Genomic DNA, 18,632 nt, shown 5'->3' with positions numbered 1-18,632 from the left:
CCCAAGTTGGCACCATCATTGTGCTCTTCCCTGGCGAGGCAGATCAGTCGCTGGCTTCTGGACGGCTGCTCACTGCGGCTGCTGGCCGCTCACGCTGGCTGCTGGCTACACACGGTAGCCCATGGCAACCCACTGCCACAGGGACTCATATGTGGGATCCGAACCGGGGCCCTCTGGCATCCCAAGCGAGTTCTTAACCATCGCGCCACTCGGCCAGCCCAGGGGATGCTTTGTCTTGATTATTCATTTTAGGCTTCATTTCTGCCATGATAATATGGAAGACTAACTTTGAGCCCCAATTAAGCATTGTTATCCCCCTAAACATAATTTGTCTTCTCATTAGTATATCTGTATTGTAATAAAAAATGAACTCAGTTATGATTATTATATTTTCAATTTCATCAGTAAAATATTTTTAGAAATTGTTCTTCTTTTTTGTATCTGAGTACCCGTATCATATCCTTGATTTTGCCTAATGGCCTGCAATTAGGCAAATTTTAAGATCTATTCTTAGCAACTTTCTAGCCCAAATCAGTAACAGTGTCTGAAAGCATGTCATATTGGTAATTTCTGGTATTTAAAACATACCTACTAGAGCCCAAGTAATTCATTCCTAGAACTCTGGACATACTTCTTGGGAATGGCTGCACAGGACCATTATGCTCGAGAGTCTTGCATTTCTGCTTTTGGGAACTATACTGTCTGTGCCCTGAGTTTCACTGTATTTTCTTATTCATCGATTACTTTCTGTGTCTGATTGTGAAAACACAGTGAAAACAAATGATCTATTTATGATTTTTCTTCCCAGAGTCATTTCAATTAAAAGTTAATTACATGTCTTCACATCATAATTTTAAAGCATTCTTTCAGTAATAGTGAGACAGTCTGAGAGCGTAAGAATCCCCAAGTCTAAAATAAACTTATGCAAATGCCTTTTCAAAATGCCATGATATGTATAGCCAGCATTGCTTAAACATGATTAGTACTGTATGCCTTTATTAATTTTATTAAAGTGTTGAAAGGCTGAGTTTGTGAGTTGTGGTAGTCAGTTAAAGCATTCTTGGTGTTGAATTAGAGTGTGGGAGGGGCCTGGTGTCTCTTCTGTAGCTATCTTTGCTTTAGAGCCAGTGGTTCTCATTTTCTGGTGGCTATAAATACCTGAAGAGCTAATGAAGAACACAGTTCGAGGCTCATTGGAGCAGGACCTGTGCCTTTTGCATTTTTATTAATCTTCCCATGTGATTCTGATAACCACCTGTGTGTGAACTGCATTGGAGCATCAGGCTGCGTTAGTGTTTCAGGTCAATGACTTTGGACACGATAAACTAGGAGGCAAGCCTGTTGTGTGCTACCCCAGGCCACTTGGATGCTTAGGTGCGCTATTTTACTTCTCGCATTCCAAGAATGTGAATATATTGTTTACAAAGTGACTGGAATTGTCAGGGGCCCCCATAGCTTCATGTTTGGAAACACCTCACGCACCTTTTCCTTTGAAATTGAGCTGTGGTGTTTTGGAGCTCTATTGATAAGACTGCAGATGTGTGGCTTTGCAGGTGATATATTGGCTTGTGCCAAAGCAGTTCTCTAATTTCCCTGCCAAATGCATCTCCTGCTGTGGCAGCTTCCAAGTCTATTTTTGTGCCAAGCACCCTATGGTGACTGTAAATGGGTGGAGCCTGTATGGACCAACTCATTCAGGATGGAGTCTTCCCACATCAAAGGCAACTGGGGATGTTAATCTACAGTCAGGGAGGATGGGGGTTTCTGCAAGATTTGGGCCTTTTAGGTCCACATCTTATTTCTACTGTGGGAGAGAAAGATACCCTTGGTATCTTAGTAGTAATTGTTAATGAGTGTTAAGCACTGTTCCAAGTGCTTTATATGTAATATAAATCCCACTGAGAATTTATTATTATCTGTAGTTTACAGAAAAGGAAATGGAGGTAAGGAGAATTTGCCCATGTCCACTGTGGCTACTTGTGGGAGCTAAGATTCAAATCCAGACTATCTGGCTCCAGAGTTTATCATTTTAACCATTATGCTTTGCTGTCCCCAATCTATGAGTGTTTATGCTCGCCGCTTCCATTATGCTGGCCTAGGAATCATAATAAGGAAGATAAAAAGATGAACATGCCTAGGGCAGCTCTGTGGAGAACTGAGTTTGGTGGCAGGCAAGACAACTGGGAACTCTGGGGAGCCCCCCCCTCACCTGAGGAAACAGAGCTGGGGGTTGGGGGTGGCGGTGGGGCATGCAGGGTGGCATTCAATGGCAGGGCTAAACTCGCTCTTTACAGGTAGCACCCATTCTGATTGGGCAATGCCACGACACGTGTTGTGGAATGTTTTGAATATTGCTTCTGGGTGTATGTTTCTTTCCTTGAGAGCCATGGCTGGCTAAGGCATAGGCCCCTGAATGATCATGGCTGTTTTCTGGGGTAGAGAAAGTAAGGGGCCAGTTGTTCACCCGGGCTGTTCAGGTGCTGCTGACAAGTAGCAAATTGTAGGCCACTGGGAAGCCCCTGGATTTCTGGGAGGGCATGGATGGGGGCCAGGGGAGGTGCAGTGAATAGATGCCATAATCTAGGGAAGGATTTCTGAAGCTTGAGTAATATAAGGATTCCTTTTTCAGCGAAAAATATTATTACACATCTCTAGTGCTTAATGAAGTTAGCTTTATTATAGTATTACTTAAATATGTTCAAACAGAAAAGTAATTACAAATGCCTCATACTTTTAGTGGTTGGACAACTCTAAAACTGACACAACTTAGCAAAACCAAAGTAGTATTCCAATTAATGGCACCGATTTAATGTGATGGATGCTGTTTTTTTTTCCTTTTTTCTGAAATAGCCACAACTTACTACATGTATATGGCATTGACATTACAGGCTCTTTGGACATGGTGGCCTCCAATTCATGTGTCGTGGAATGACTCAGTGTTTAGCAATCCTGACACCTGGGTCTAGAAGGATAACCATGAGTTCTTTGTTTGTAAGGGGCCCCAGTGTCCTTTGGCTTCCCCTGGGTGTAAAGATGTTACCTGTGAGTTTGGTTGGCCACTGCACAGCTCCTTGGTACTGATGTGGTCACAGCACTGAGCTTGGCACCAATGTTGTATGGCACTTCTTCATGATAAAGGGATTGGCTTATATAGATGATAAAGAATATGCTTGTTTTAATTTTTTTAAGATTGAATTGGGTTGTGTTCCATTGTAATGTAAGCTCCCATGGGAGCAGGGCCTTTGCTTTGCACTCGGCCATATTCTTGGTGCTGAGAATAGTGCCAAGAACAGCTCTGTCCAATAGAAATATAATGCAACTCGCAAATATGAATAAATTACATACGTGATTTAATATTTTCTAGTAGCCACATTTTAAAAAAAGTGAAAAGGAACATGTGAAATTAACTTTAATAATTTATTTTATTTAACCCAGTATATTCAAAATATTATCTCAACATGTAATCAATATAAAATTATTAATGTGAGGTTTTATATTTTTCTTTTTGTGCTAAGTCTTCAAGATCTGGTATGTGTTTTATACTCACAGCACATCTCAGTTCAGACTAGTTACATTTCAGATGCTCAGTAGTCACATGTAGCTACTGAATTGGACAGTGCAGCTATAGAAGATAATAGATGCTCAATAAACATGTTTTTAAAAGAATATTGCTGAATGAATAAGAAAGCTTTCAGACCCTCAGGATACTGTCTTCAGAAATGCCGGTGCTGCCGCTCATCTTACAGGGGGAGGAAGCAGAAGAAGGGGCCCTAAGCTGCCCACCTCTCACCTGAAGGATAATGGCATCCTCCTATCTGGCCTCCCTGTGTCTAGCCTTTCTTCAGTTGTGCTCCCGGGACAGCCATAGTGCTCCTTCCTACAATGCAAAGCTTATCAAGTTACTCTCTTGCTTAAAAACCCTCCAGTGGCTCCTCTTCAGCATTAAAGTCCAAGTTCCTTAGCATGGATGACAAGCCCCTAGCCTTTCTCTCCAGTGTATTCTCTCCCATTGTCCTTGAACTTTCTGACCCAGCCACACCAGGCTGGTTTCTGTCTTTCCACATGGCAGGCGCTTCCTTGCCACTTCCTATGCCTGTGATAGTCCTCCCACTCTCTTTCCCCTCCTGATTCCCTGGATAACTCCTACATATCCATCAGGTACAGGTTCAAGTGTCACTGCTTTCAGAAAGAGGTCCCCGAACCCCTTGCACTGCTTGATTCTGATTCCTGCTGCTGTTCACTGCCCTGTGGAATCTTCCTCATCTCATCTCTCACACCATAGCTCCCTTTTTAAGGAGCTGTGCCCCCCTACCCTTTGAGACCTGGGGTAACTTAGGGAAGAAGACGGATTTGGATCATAGAGGCCTGGGAGGTTTTATTGTTGTCACATAGTGTGGCCAGAAGCCTTGAGAGAAAAGGAACAGACACTTCTTACCTGATAAAAATATTCATTATGAGTAAGGCTTCAATAAATTGCAGAAATCCTATTCCTTATGGCAATGCTTGGTAACCCCTCCCCTCCCATCATTGCAAGGACTAGGGATTATTCTAGTTGGGATCAGCCAGCCACTGTGTCCTTCCCTCATTTGCGAGATGTTGGTTATTGGGAAACCCGTGATTCATCTCCCCTTGAGTGTTGAGGGTTCCTCCCAGGTCCTCCCTCTCTTAACTAAAAAGTCTCACATAGTACTTATATTTAGTGTATTGTCAACTTGAATGGTGGTTCTGAACCAGAGGAGCATCTGAGAATCATTGAGGAGTTTTCCTAAGGTCCAGCTGTCCAATATCCACCCTCCCACAATTTCCCTCCAGACCCATGATCAGAATCTCTCTGGATGGGGCCCAGGAATGCATATTGTGAACAGACATCTCAGCCAACTCTGATATTTCATCTCTGGTTAAGAATCACTGAGCTAGGATAAGAGAAAGGTAAAATAGCCTAAAACCAAAGCCGTTGCAGGTTATGACAGCTGGCTTCTTTAATGAGGCACTGTAGTGTGACTAAGGGCAGTGACAGTTCCTACTCTGAGAGCACAATGTAGAAGAACTATTAGCTGGGGAGGAAACGGGGCAGCCAGGATGAGAGGCAAGAGAATTCCAAACCTGACTGATCAGGTTTTATTTGTTCCTAGTGCAGCTCATAGTCTTCACTTTTTATTATCGCACAGCTGCCAATTCGATTTTACAATGTAAATAAAAGTCTAATATGTTATGACACTTTGCATTTATTGTTCACTATATCTATTAAGAGATGGAATAGTTTATTAAAAATTATTCTCACTGCATTCCAATGTTGTTAAAGTGAGTTCATAGAGTAAAATCTGATATTCCATCTTCCATTGGCCATGGGGCTGTAGAGCTGAAGGTAAAAATGGTGCCTGTGTATTTGTGGGCAGGGGTTGGGAAGACACAGTGTTGGCTATCACAGTATTTTATATTCAGGAGGTACTTATTGAGGCCCTATGGTGTACCAGGCCTTGTTTCAAGCAGTGGAACAAATAAAAGATCCAAACCCCTGCCCTATGGAGTTTATGTTTTAATGAAAGAGATAAAAATAAGCAAAGAATTAAATACATTAACTATATAGTACTATAAATGTGATAATTGCTATGGAGAAAAATAAAGACTGAAAGGAGAACAGGCATTATTGTGTGTGGAGTGGCGATGGGTAGGGGTGGTGGTGGTGACATTTGAGCACAGACCTGAAGGAAAAAAGGGGGTGAGCCATGCAGGTATCTGGGAGTAAAGAGTTCATTATATGGAGCAGTAAGTGCAAAGGCCCTGAGGCAGACAGAGGCATATTTGGAGTATGTGCAGAATCATCAACCAGTGAGGATAGCATGGAGAGAAGACGGCAAGCATGGTAGGAGATGAGGTCAGGGAGGTAACGAGGGGCCTGGGAGGGTTTGGAGGCTACAGCAAGTTCTGCTTTTACTCTGCATGAGACAAGAAACCACTGCTGACTTTTGAGGTGAGGTATAGGAGATATGACTTAATTTCAAAAGGCTCACCCTGGTGGTTGATGGAAACTACGCTCTACAGGAGCAAAGGTGAAGCAGGAAGACCCTTTAGGAAGTAATTGCAATATCCCAGGTGAGTGATAGAAGTGACTTGGACCAGGTGGCAGAATCAGAGGTGATGAGAAGGGGTCAGATTCTCAATATAGTTTAGAGATAGAGCAAATAGGATTTGCTGAGTACTGGATGTCTGAGAGAAAGAAAATAGTCAAGGATAAGGCAGTTTCTGACCTGAGCAACTGGAAAGATGGGATGGCAGTTAACTGGGATGGGAGGATCATGGGGAAGCAGCGCAGGGGCAATGCGTGGAAGTGGAGGAATTTGATTTAGATCAGTTTAGAAAAGCAAGATGTAGATCTGTGCAGCACCGAGATTGCTACTGTGCAGAGCTGCTGATTCTAAAGTTGCCTTAATGTTTCTCAGGTCAAACAGCAGCCTTTGTTGGTCATCTTCTTGTGGGAAAAAATTAAGATTCCTCAACATTTTATTTCCAGATCTACTCTTATTCCTTAAAAAGAAAAGTCTTCTTTTAAATGTTTACTCTAAACTTTGTATGATTAATTTCTTAACCCCTAATTTGGCTCTTTGTTTCTAATTAAATAATTCATCTTCCTTTTCAAAGTTGCAGCTTCCAAGGAACTGGAGTAATTTCTCTCTTAAGCTATTTGCTGTTAGAGAGCTTCCCAAGATGTAAGAAATAGATTCGCTCGTGCGACCCTTAGTGATGAGAATTTCACTGTAAGGATTCGATAGGATCACCATTGAAGGCTGCTAGAGCACCCACCCACTCATTGATCTGAAATGGTAAAATGATAAAGAGAAAAGAATCCAGCATTTATTCTGCCTTCCTTGTATGCACATTGTTAAGGAGGAAAAGTTTTTTCTAGAAGGATTGCAGCTAAAATGCAGAAGGAAGTCTAAAATGATAAGTAAATGGGTCTAAGCCATATTCACCAATGGGTGGTAAAACAGTGGTGAGAGGCAGATGTAGAACTTCATGATGAACGGGATCAGGCTGACAACACCCGAACCCACGGATCCGTCAATCTTGGCATCACTGGAGGTCAGATGCTAGATGGTAGGTGTGGAGGAGTCAGTGTATTCTGTTTTTGTGATGTTTGAAACTTTTCATAATAAGTTTTTTAAAAGAAGCGTATTTATGCGTATACAAAAATATTGTATTTTTAACTATAAGTAGGATTACACTCTATATATTGCTGTGCATTTTACTTTTACCCACTGAATTGTTTTTGTGGGTTCAATATTGCTTGATTTACTGGCTTCTGGACTTTCATGTAGGGCTTTGCTGAGGGTTTTTATTTCTCAAGACTGGTAGTGAGTATAGGAGATCAAAAGATCAAGGACAGACAAGCACAGTTCTTCCCAGGCAGGATTGTAAGGGACAGTCTGCAACGACCTCTTGAATATAAGAGGTAAAAAAGAATCTTTTGGTGATCAGTATCAGGGAAACAAAAGTATTTGAAGCTGTTTTTCTGAGCAGAGAAGGGATTCACAGACTGTTTGTGATGCCATGTGATACCTGTACCCTTGGGAGCAGCTGGAGCGAGGGGAGGGGGCTGCTTGTTAACTATGGGTCTGAAGCCCCCTCCTGAGTAGCGCAGCTTTGCTGGCAGCCAGTCAGTTTAAAGCCCTTTTCCCTGGGTTCCATCCAACCTCAGAGAGTTCTTTCCAGAGAATTTGAATCTTTAGGTCTGGCGTCTGACATCCCAAATGTGGCCAAACACAAGGGGCGAAGGCAGTAGATGGAAATCTACAGAGGTAGCTCTGCTGGGAGATGTTCTGACAGGTAAATGAGGAGAGCAGCCTGGTATGTGCGGAAAGAGCATGAACTTTGGAGTCAGGCCTGAGTCTGAATGTTGGTTTTCATATCAGCTGTGTGTGGGCAAACCATGTAATCATCTGTGTTTCGGTTTCACTGCTCTGTAAAATGCTGACCAAAAAACCCCCTCCTTCCTGTGATTGTGGTAAGGCTCCATGACGCTGTGAAAGCAAAGCCCATGACAGTGCCTGGTATGTGGCAGATACTTGAAAATGCCCAGTCTCCATGTCTCTCTTCTTTTAAGGCCAGGGCCACTAACTGTATCAGAAACCATACAACAGAGATGGGAGCCTGAGAGATGAAAGTCAAGCATCGTGGTTTGGTCACTGAGGGGCTGGGCTATGTGGACTGAGAGCTTGTTTTTGCAACAGACAGGATCCAGGGCAAGGCTCCTCAGCGCTGAGGACGCTGCTCCAGGGAAGCTTGGCGTTCACCTCCATCCGTTGTGTTGCTGGCTCAGTTGTGTCTGTCTTCGCCAGGACGCTCCCGGAAGGGAGGGGCCCGCGTGTCTCTTACTTGCCGTGGTTGCCTCACCTGCCATGCCACAAGGGCTTAGAAACTATCTGTACGTGAGTGAGTTAGTATTCATGGAAGAAATCGAGCACATCAGAAAAAAAGAAAAATGATCCCTAACCTAATCACCCATTGCTAACATTATGAATTTTTATCCTTTCAGTCCTTTCTTATAATTGACACTTATAATTTACAAAACTGAGGTGATACTGTTTTATAATCTGATTTTGTGAAAATATATTGTGAACATTTTCCCAAATTGTATATGCTTTCCTACAAAATCATTTTAATGGCTGCATAGTATGTTTTATATATACACACCACAGTTTTTGTAATGAACAAATTTCTTGTCATTAGAGATTTAGAGATGTGCAATATTTTGCTAATATAAACAGCATTGTGACAGACATCCTTGTAGCTAAACCTGTGACCAAAGAGTTGATTAGCTTCTCCACTTCAGTACTGATTCTGTTTTTTTAGATAATTGTAGGGTCATGTGCAGTTTTAAGAAATAATTCAAAGTCCCTCCTCACACCCTTCACCCAGTATCCCCAATGGTAAGTCACACATTCTATACCTTCCAACAGTGTCGTAATCACGAAATTGACATATATAGACCTTCAATACCTCTTTTAAGTTTTTAGGTATTGGCCAGACAGATGTTGCAGACCCACTATTGGGAAGCCGTCGTTTTGCATTTTAAAGCATGTTTCTTCCTTCTATCAAGCGCCCTCCTCCTGCTCTCCGCCCTCCTCAGCGGGGCTTGTCTACTGGTGCGCCTGCACTGATGGCAGTTTTCCAGCTGTCTTTGCACAGGAGACTGAGTTCTAGATTCTCAGAATTCTAAGCACTAATGTTCTCCAGAGCGCCTGTGAAACAAGGTCAGAGACTGTTTCTTCTGCTATGAAACTAGCCATCTGTTGGTTTTCATTCTTTAACGCCAATGCAGATAATGCCCGGGGTATCAGAGCCTGCAGGCATCATATATACAGTCTGCTGCTGATCAGATTCGCTAATTAAAGCCGTGAGCCAGGCCTTAAGGTTGTGTCTCTTCTGTTCTTATTTCAGATTCTGTGTAGTCACATTTTATGTACATATGAAAGCAAGTCTATGAAATATTAATAAAATTTCACCTTATGTATAAATGAAATCATGCAAATATTTCAAATAAAAAATGTCAAGACTTGTGTACTTTCAAAGCCAAAATGGCAGCTTGAATGAAACGGTAGCTGTGTTTACCTTTTGCTTCATGGTGGCCTGACTTCAGCACTATGAGAGGACGGCCCCTCAGGCTTTGTCAGAACAGGAACCTCTGCAAATGATGTTGGTTACTGTTATGACTTGACCTGAATAGTCACTGTTAGTATAATTGAGTCCTTTTTTTGTAATCATCAAATAATGTCATACATATATTCATTAATTGGTGGTACTGGTACTGATGCTAGTTCTAAAAATATGCCTGAACACCAGTAACTGAAAAGGAAGGTAAATGTGATAAAACACTATTGAGACACACATGCTACGATACACTGTGCTGTTAATTTCAGAGAGAGCACTTTATGATATATAGATAATGCTGAGGAAATAAAAGACTGCATTAAAGCAAAATATGCTACAATGGTTGTAGATTTATGTACCAGCATCTTCATACTTTATATTTATTCCAATAGGAAAATTAGTTGTGAATTATGCAAATTTTGATTTATGCAAGGTCTCCAGTAATTTATCCCTTACATAAAATGCATCCCCTCTATACTGGATTTACTTTGTGTTTTCATCATGATTCAAGTGGTGTGTACATTTAAAATGGGAGTTTGAAATGTCTTAGTCCTAGTGGAATTGAATTTCTTTTTTAATTTTTATAGTTTACAAATGAGATTAAGTCAGTTGCTTGAAATTCAAGAATACATTTCTCAAAGAAACAGTCATTACATAGAAACTCACATTTGTTGATTACTTACTGTATATGTGTCAGTGCTTTACATATTAGTTCTATTTTAATGTAGTCCTTACACCACTCTGAATTTGTAGAAGAGACTTTTCAGAATCAGAGAGGTGAAGTTCAAGGCCCTACTCTGAAGGTGGGAGAGTGAGGATTCAGATATATGTCTGATTCCAAAAGCTGTATTGTCTGGGAGCCCATGGACTCCTGGGAAGTCAATAGATGGGACACAGAGGTTCACTATCCCTAAAATGACAGGCAAACTTTTGTTGGCCTGTGTATTCATTTTTCTTGGCAGAGGGCCTATGGCTTTCAACAGACATCTAAGGAGCTTGTTGATCCCTTCTAGTGTTATATGCCCCATAGCCACACCCAAATCCTTCCTAAATGACCTGCAGAATCCTCCTTAACCGGAACCACACATCAGCCATTGCAATTAGCTATTTTAGGTATTAATTAAACATTGCTCTTTATGGGAAAATATTTCACAATATGCAGCAACTCTGGACACAGGGTTTCTCCCTGCCTAACACATCTTCTCAAGTCTGAGGGTGGGGTAAAATCCATTGTCTGCAGGACAAAACTCATGATGACCCTCACAACACTTTTGTTCCTGGGGTCCCAGACCTGTCCTAACATGGCACTGGGCATCCATTCAAATGTACAAGACTACTAAAAAAAAAAATCCATCTGATTTTCTATCACTCTTCATTTCTTTCTCTCTTGTGGCATTTTTTCACATACCATGTTGCCTTAAAAGGATTATGTTCATGCCTCATCTCCCCATTCAAATTGCAAGGCTTCTGAAAGCAGGAGCTATGTTTTTGTTTTGTTTTTTAATCTTGTTTTTTATTTTATTTTTCATCTTGGGATTCCCCAGGTGCCCAGGATCACGTGTGGCAGGAACAAACACACTTAAGTATCAGCTTTGTGGCAGTTTTTTTCTTCAGATCCCATGTTCTGTGGAGGCCTCTGTGCTTGTCGCTGTGATCCTGGCCTTTGTGGTGTGGCTGTCGTGGGAGGTGCCAGGTAGCAATGGTGGGGTGGCAAGTCAACTCCAACTTCACATGGCAAAAAGGAAGCAACCAGGGGTCTGAAAGGATGGGTGGTTGAGGAAATGAGGCAGTGAGTCAGTGCAGGATGGAGATTTGAAAGGAGAGTGAGGCGATGGGGGCCAGTCTGACAAGGGCACTCTGGGAGAGATATGGACAGTTATTCTTCCCTCCCTACTCTCGCCCCCCACTCCCTTGCTTCTGTCCAACTTCCAGAATTCCAGTGATCTTCAAGGTTTCTGGGACTAGATTTCCTCTTGCGTTTAAATGTGTAGCCAGGGCTGCAGGAGACACTGCTGTTCCCTCCGGAGACACAGGGCCACACTCCACTCTCACCCACTCCGCTCCTTGTCCTAAGCAGGGAGGCCGGCTGGTGGGGTTGAGTGGCCTGAGCTCAGGCCCCTGAGAACTCAGGATGGTGATAACTATAGGCATTGCTATAGGTGGTAACAGTGACCACAGCAGGCAGGGAAGGTGAAAGGTACCCGAATCGTGCTGGGAGATGTGACACCGCACAATATTAAGAGGCTGAAGAGATTAAACCACATCATTTTTCCAGTCAGCTACAATGACAAGTTCTACAAGGATGCACTGTTGGCTGGTGAGCTAGCAAAACTTGCCTCTTTCAGTGATATTGCAGCAGGTGCGGCATGCAGTAGGGCGGGTCATTCACACATCAGAAAAGACTACATCATGACGCTAGGAGGTGTGGCACCATATGGAAGGCTAGGAATAGGAACTAAAATGTTAAAAAGTGTCTTCAACATCTGCGAGACAAAGGGCACTTTTGACAGTATCTGTCTGCACATCCAGATCAGCAACGAGTCAGCAGTTGACTTCTACAGGAAGTTTGGCTTTCAGATTATTGAGACAAAGAACTACTGTAAGAGGATAGAGCCTGCAGATGCTCACGTGCTACAGAGAAACCTCAAAGTCCCTTCTGGCTAGAATGCAGATGTGCAAACGACAGACAAGAACAGGTTACAAATGAACTTCCGTACACTTTGCTAATTGCCAAATAAAAGACAGAGAAAGACAAATATCATATGATCTCACTTATACGTGGATTCTAAGGAACTGAATGGATGGGAGAAGTGGATGGAGATAGTCTCAGAGACACAGAGGAAGAATTGAGGGTTGTTAGTTGGGAGGGGGTGGGGATGAAGGAGAAGGGGAAGGGATGAGACAATACAAATTAGTAATTGTAATATGGCCTCAGGGATAGAAAAAGACAGTTCGAGGAATATAATCAATAATGTTGTAAGTATTACTTAGGGGACCAGATGGACCCATGTCCTTTTGGGGAGTCCACTTCATAGTTGATGTAGAGGCCTGACCACCGCATTGTATTTCTGAAACTGATGTTGAATAACACTGTATGTCAACTATAATTATATATACATATAGTCTCGGGACATGGAGTAGAGAGTGGGAACGGATTCAATGGAATTGTAATAGATAAGCATGATATCGGGGGTGGGAGGGCAATAGATGGGGGGAGGGGGGTTGTTACCTGGTGAGGGTGAAAAGGGTAACTATTGTATTGTTCTGTACACCTGAAACTAACAATAAAATAAAAAAATTAAAAAAAAAAAGACAGACCTGTTGATTCTCCGCCCCCCCTTCTTTTAAAGCTTTTCCTCCTCCTTGTTCTTGTTTTTCTTCCTTTCCTCTAAAGGTTTTAATACTTTCAAGGACTTTAAAAATTAATCATGTTTGGATTGTTTGAGTTCTTGACTCTTGTGACATGGTTTGATTGTAGGAAGAAGATATAGACCAGTTTAGTTTCACAGTTAAGATATATGGTTGTCCCCCCAAATTTGGGTGTCAGTTTCACTTTTTTGGCTTTTTAAAAAATGTCCTGCTTTCACACTGAAGGGCAGAGCCTATAAAATATTATATATTTCAAAAGACAAAACAGCAGTAATATCTTGTTCACTAATCTTAGCCAAATTTAATGTGTTTGTGGTGCTTGGGGTTTTTCAAGACTGTTTATGGGATATTAATCCCTAGACACTGCCTTCACTCCACCTTTTGTCCTTCTGAGCACTATCTCAGGAGCTGGGCCATTGTTGTCCTTGTAAGAAATACTAAGCTTATTTTGTGTTTTTAAGCAATTATTTTCTCCTTCCCTGCTGGTGACAGAGGGTGGGTGGGACAGTTGAGGTAGGTAGTGTTAGACTTCTATCGCAGTATTTGAGTTAAACTGCTTTTTGCTAACGAGTGGGCTGGTTGTTAGCAGGTTTGTTTTCCCTGCTGTTGGTTGTTATTAGCGGCATTAACTTTTAGAGTGTGGGTTGGTGAGATTCGTTTTTTTAAATATCCCAGCCAAAGATATGGCCTTTAACTGGCCTAAAGAGGTTTGTTGTGACTTATTTTTTTTTCTTCTGACCTTTTCAGTAAACCCACAGTAGTTAATCTAACCTTAAACATGGAGCTGATGTCTTGATAGGTCAATACCCCTAAAAGAAACCTGAAGCAGGTGGTGTCTTTCGGACATATTAAAACATGTCTAAAGGGAAGCTTAGATGGACTTGTGGCACAGTAAAGGATTTATTGTCAGTGAATGCAGGCTGTTAAAAGTGTGGCCACTGAGCATGTGATTATATGGGAAAGGAGATCTAGACAGTATTTTTGAGAATAACGTAGCTGTGTGATTGCTTATCTGTTGGAGAACATCCCAGATTTGCTTACATTCTGTGCCTGTGATATTGAGTTGAAGGATTTGGGAGAAGGAGAATTGTTAAACACAGTACTTCTATTCTTGGAAAAGTCAAAGTCTAGGAGTATTAACAATGCAAATGTCACTGTGACCTCCTCTATTGACAGGACTAGTTTATGCCAGATCATTTTCTGGCATGAAAGGAGTGGCTTTGACGGGTTGGTAACTTTTTGTAAGACAGGCAACATCTGAAATTTTCTTGTTTTCCTCCATAGCCCCATCTTCAACATTTAAAATTTTCCAGATTGCTAATACTGGTGGCCCAACAAATTGTTCTCATTAGACTTTAAAACAATGCACAGAGGTTGAAAAGTCTGTCATCTGACTTTAAGAGGAAGGTTGACTCATTATATTTATCCTGTTCTGTAAATTTTGGTATAAAAATCTCGTCTCTCCAAATATGTCAAATGACAAAATTATTGTAGACAATGTTTATGCACATTTTATGGTCTTAAGTTCTTATTTGAGAGTGTGAAAGTACAAAGTACAATAGATTTCAAAGGTCTTGATTGAGTGCCAAGAATAATACAAGAAAGGAAGATAGTTGATAAATGAGTTAATAGGGTTCTAATTTTAACTGTAAAAATGTAGAAAGACCATGCTTGTTTCTTGGGTATCGGTTTCTTCTGTCTAAATCTAAGCTTAGAAGAGAAGTGTCGCATTTAGTACTTGACCTTCATGGATAAGCTTTAGCTTGCTCTTGCAAAGAGAAGAGTGCTTAGTACAGAGGCATAATTAGTTTGAAGAATTCGGTCTTTTTGTAAACTTCCAGACATCTAAATAGATTTTGATATATATATATATGAGTTTTCTGAGATGACACTGCCTCTATTTCTATAACCATTTCACCTGGACTGTCTAATCAGTCCTATGAATGTATCCCTAAATGTGGTTATTGAAAACCAAATAGCTGCCTCCTGACAATTAAGTACATGGTATTTAAGGAGGAAAAGATATTAAATTTTGAATTGGGCGTGTGGGCTCCCTATCACTATAGTGTTTCTTTTCTCACACTAGTTAATGACTTTAACCAAAATTGTAAATGTTTTTAAAGGGTTAATTGTCCTACATCAAACTTATATTAACTAATTCTATCCACTTAAGGAGGAAGAGGATTTAGAAGAGGCAGAAGCTGGGCACTAGTTCGTCTGCCTATGAGTCAGTAAAGACTGAGATAATATCCCATGTTGAGTTGGTTATTTTGAAATATGGTAAAAAATTATCATTGATGTAAAACAATTCTGTTAACTGGAATATCACAGAATATATTCATCATGTTTTTCAGGACAGATAGTTTTTACTGTGGAGTGAAAGGTAAAAATTATACTGTATAGTAATTGCATTTAGGCTCTAAAGAAAAGAATCTGTGGAGAAATCTATATAATATATGAGTATAATTTGTCCAGATGAATTTTTATTTGGGGAAAGAAGTTCTGAAAGAAGTTTCAGAAGTCATGAAAAGCAGTTTACTCATCCACTGAAAGTCCTCCAAAAACAGAACTATTTGGAAACGGTGGGATGTAGGGTGGAAAAGGAAAGCTCCCTCGGTTTTTCGGAGGGAATAACTGGAAAGATACTTAAATGGCTAAGTTTACTTGGTGCAGTTAAGAATTAAACTAGTTGATTTTAACTTTACTGTGACATCTCAAATAAACTTATGAATTGTTCTGGAAATAAATAAATAGCCAGGCAGATTTAAGTTAATTACATGTATCTTTTAAGAGCAGAGTAAATTTTGAACAATTGAACAAATTGTTAGGTTGGGCTTTAGTAAATATGTTTACTTTGTTTTGAAATTAAAATTTTAATTATAGAACACAGTATTTTCATAAAATTTAAACAGTGACAAAGCATGTAAGATAAATAATAGTAAAGCTCCCTCCTCTCTTCAGCTCCCCCTCTTTTTTTTCCTATCCCAGGTAACCTCTGCTAATAATTTGGATTTGCTAATCAGATCTCTTTGTGCAGTGTTTGTCTTTCTATGGATAAAGCTCCACAGAGTTTGGAGAAGAAAAAAAAAATCTCTTCTTGAAGAATATGAAGTCTGAATAATGGCAGACATAGAATTTCTTCACCCAGCTTGACCAGAAATGTAATTGCTTCTTCTGTCACACTCAAGAGACCACTCATATTCCCCTTGCAGGAAACCATCTGCGTGTGTAGCTTCCAAGTTCGGAGGTGTGAATTCAGAGCATCACATAAGGAAATCCCTTAAGTCTGTGTTGCCCTCTCCTGACCACGCAAAAATTGCCTTTTCCCACTGCCATTCACTTGAATAAGCCATGGCTGCTCTTGTGAATGTTCTTTCTTCTGCTTTTATTTGACAGTGTCCTCTCAGTCAAAACATCTTATCAAATGCTTTTCTTTGCCAAGCTCCCCAAGGCTGTGTCAAATGGAGCACCAGAAACATCTGAAATAAAAACAGCATCCGTCATGGTGTTGATGCTGGCTGTAAATCAGTGCCTTGGAGAGGTTTTCAAACCATGGCTGACACTCCTCAGGGGCTGCCCACTTACTGGGGTGCAGACTTCTTTACCTAGTGGCACTGTTTATAGATTGCTAGCACTGTCCCTGAGGCCTATCTGGAAACATATGATTGATTTTTTGGGGGGGCTTTTGTCTTGTTTCAACTTACTACCCACCTCCTGGTAGCATCTCACTCTATGTTCTTGCCTTAAGTCCTTTGAACCTGCTGTGTCCTCCCCGGAATGCTTTTATCCTTCTCTACCATCCCCTACTTTCATATCCTTTTTGCAGGACCCAGCTTAATGTAATTTCCTCAGGTCCCCTAGATCAGGTTAGCTGCCTTTCTGGACGTCTCATGATGTTTTGTACTCAACACTCTTCATAGTTAGAATTCCTGGTCAGTGTCTCTCTTCCTTTCTAGGTTGCAGCTTTCAGGAGAGTTTAGACTGTGTGTGTTTCCATTACTGCTGTATCTCCAGCATCCTTGGCACAGAGGAGATGCTCAATAAATAAGTTGTTAAATAATGGAATGAAGTGAGAGCAGGGTTTTCTTTTTCTTTTTAAAAGATTTTAAAAGAAAAAAAAGAATTGGGGAAGGGAACGGTGTTGGGGAATTGGGTAAGGGAACATCGTGTTTTTCCAGGACCCATCAGCTCCAAGACAAGTTGTTGTCCTTCAATCTTAGTTGTGGAGGGCGCAGCTCAGCTCCAAGTCTAGTTACCGCTTTTAATCTAGTTGCAGGGGGCACAGCCCATCATCCCATGGGGGAGTCGAACCAGCAACCTTGTTGTTAGGAGCACGTGCTCTCACCAGCTGAGCCAGTCTGCCACCTGTTGGCAGCTCAGTGTTAACTCAGCTTGGGCCCATGTGGGAATCGAACCAGTGACCCTGTTGCTCAGAGCTTGTGCTTTAACCAACTGAGCCACCTGGCCGGCCTGAGAGCAGGATTTTCTAAACTTGTTTAATCACAATCACTTGCAGAAGCCTGGTTGAAATACAAATTCTTGGGCTCCTCTATCCTGGCTATTCTGATTTAGCAAATTTGGGGGAGGGTCCAGAAATGTGGATTTTTAACAAGAGTGCCTTGTGATCCTTGTGCTTGAGTCAACCTGGAAGACTGCGGGGAAACCCTTGAGGAGGAGCAGAGAAAGTGGAAAGAGCACTGACCAGGTGTCTGAATATCCACCACTCTGGGCCATGGGACATCAGCTTTCTCAGCCTTTATATCCTTATCCATAAACTCAGAGATCTAGACTGAATAATCTTTGACGTTCTTTCCAGCTCTGACAATCCCTGTTTCTAAAATCTCTGATGGACACTCCATAAATGTATGTGTCCTCTCGCATCCCCACCCTCCTCTCCTTTGGGCCTCATCAATGGATATTGGAATGTGAGGTGTGACTTACAGAAAAGCAGGCAGATATGAGGCATCTCATAGCTTACATTATTCACTAAGTTGTGGCACAACAGAATCATTGGTGTCGGAGGAAGAAGCTTAATAATGACTTACGTTGGTCTATTATGGACAAACTCTAAATTGACTCCCATGATCCCTGCTTCTTGGTGTTCATGCCCTTGCATAATCTCCTCTTGTTGAGTGTGGGTGGGAGCTGTAGAATATGCAAAGGTGACAGACTGTCACTCCCATGATGATATTACAAAAATAATTAAATGGGTTTTAAAAGCTTTTGTAGTAATACGATGTCTTGCTAGCAGACTTGCTCTAGAGTCTTTGTCTTCCTGCTGCTAGCTTTGAAAAAGCAAGCTGCAATGAATCCTACGGCCACAGGGAAATTAATTCTGTGAACAGGCTAAGGGACCTTGAAAGTAGACCCTTCCCCAGTCAAGCCTGTGATGAGAACTCAGCCTTGTCTGGCATCTTGATTAACAGCTTTGTGGGACACTAAGCAGAGAGCCCATTCAGCCATGTCTGGATTTGCGATCCACGGAAGCTGTGATATAATAAATGTGTGTTGTGCTAAGCACTAAGCTTATAGTAATTTGTTATGGAGTATAGGAGTCTGACATAGTCAGCAATTGATGTGACAATGCTATGTCGCAAACCACTCCAAAAGTCAAT

The 18,632-nt window shown here is 41.4% G+C and overlaps 1 pseudogene; it reads left to right on the top strand.

Moving 5' to 3' along the window:
• Positions 1 to 12,375, top strand: part of LOC109373041 (N-alpha-acetyltransferase 50 pseudogene) — a 117,563-nt pseudogene extending 105,188 nt beyond the window's left edge.
• Positions 12,376 to 18,632: the final 6,257 nt, after the last annotated feature.

This window comes from Hipposideros armiger, unplaced genomic scaffold, assembly GCF_001890085.2.
Source record: "Hipposideros armiger isolate ML-2016 unplaced genomic scaffold, ASM189008v1 scaffold_16, whole genome shotgun sequence".
NCBI classification, from domain to species: domain Eukaryota; kingdom Metazoa; phylum Chordata; class Mammalia; order Chiroptera; family Hipposideridae; genus Hipposideros; species Hipposideros armiger.
Note: the sequence above shows the minus strand (reverse complement) of the source record. Positions and strands in the feature narration are given on the sequence as shown.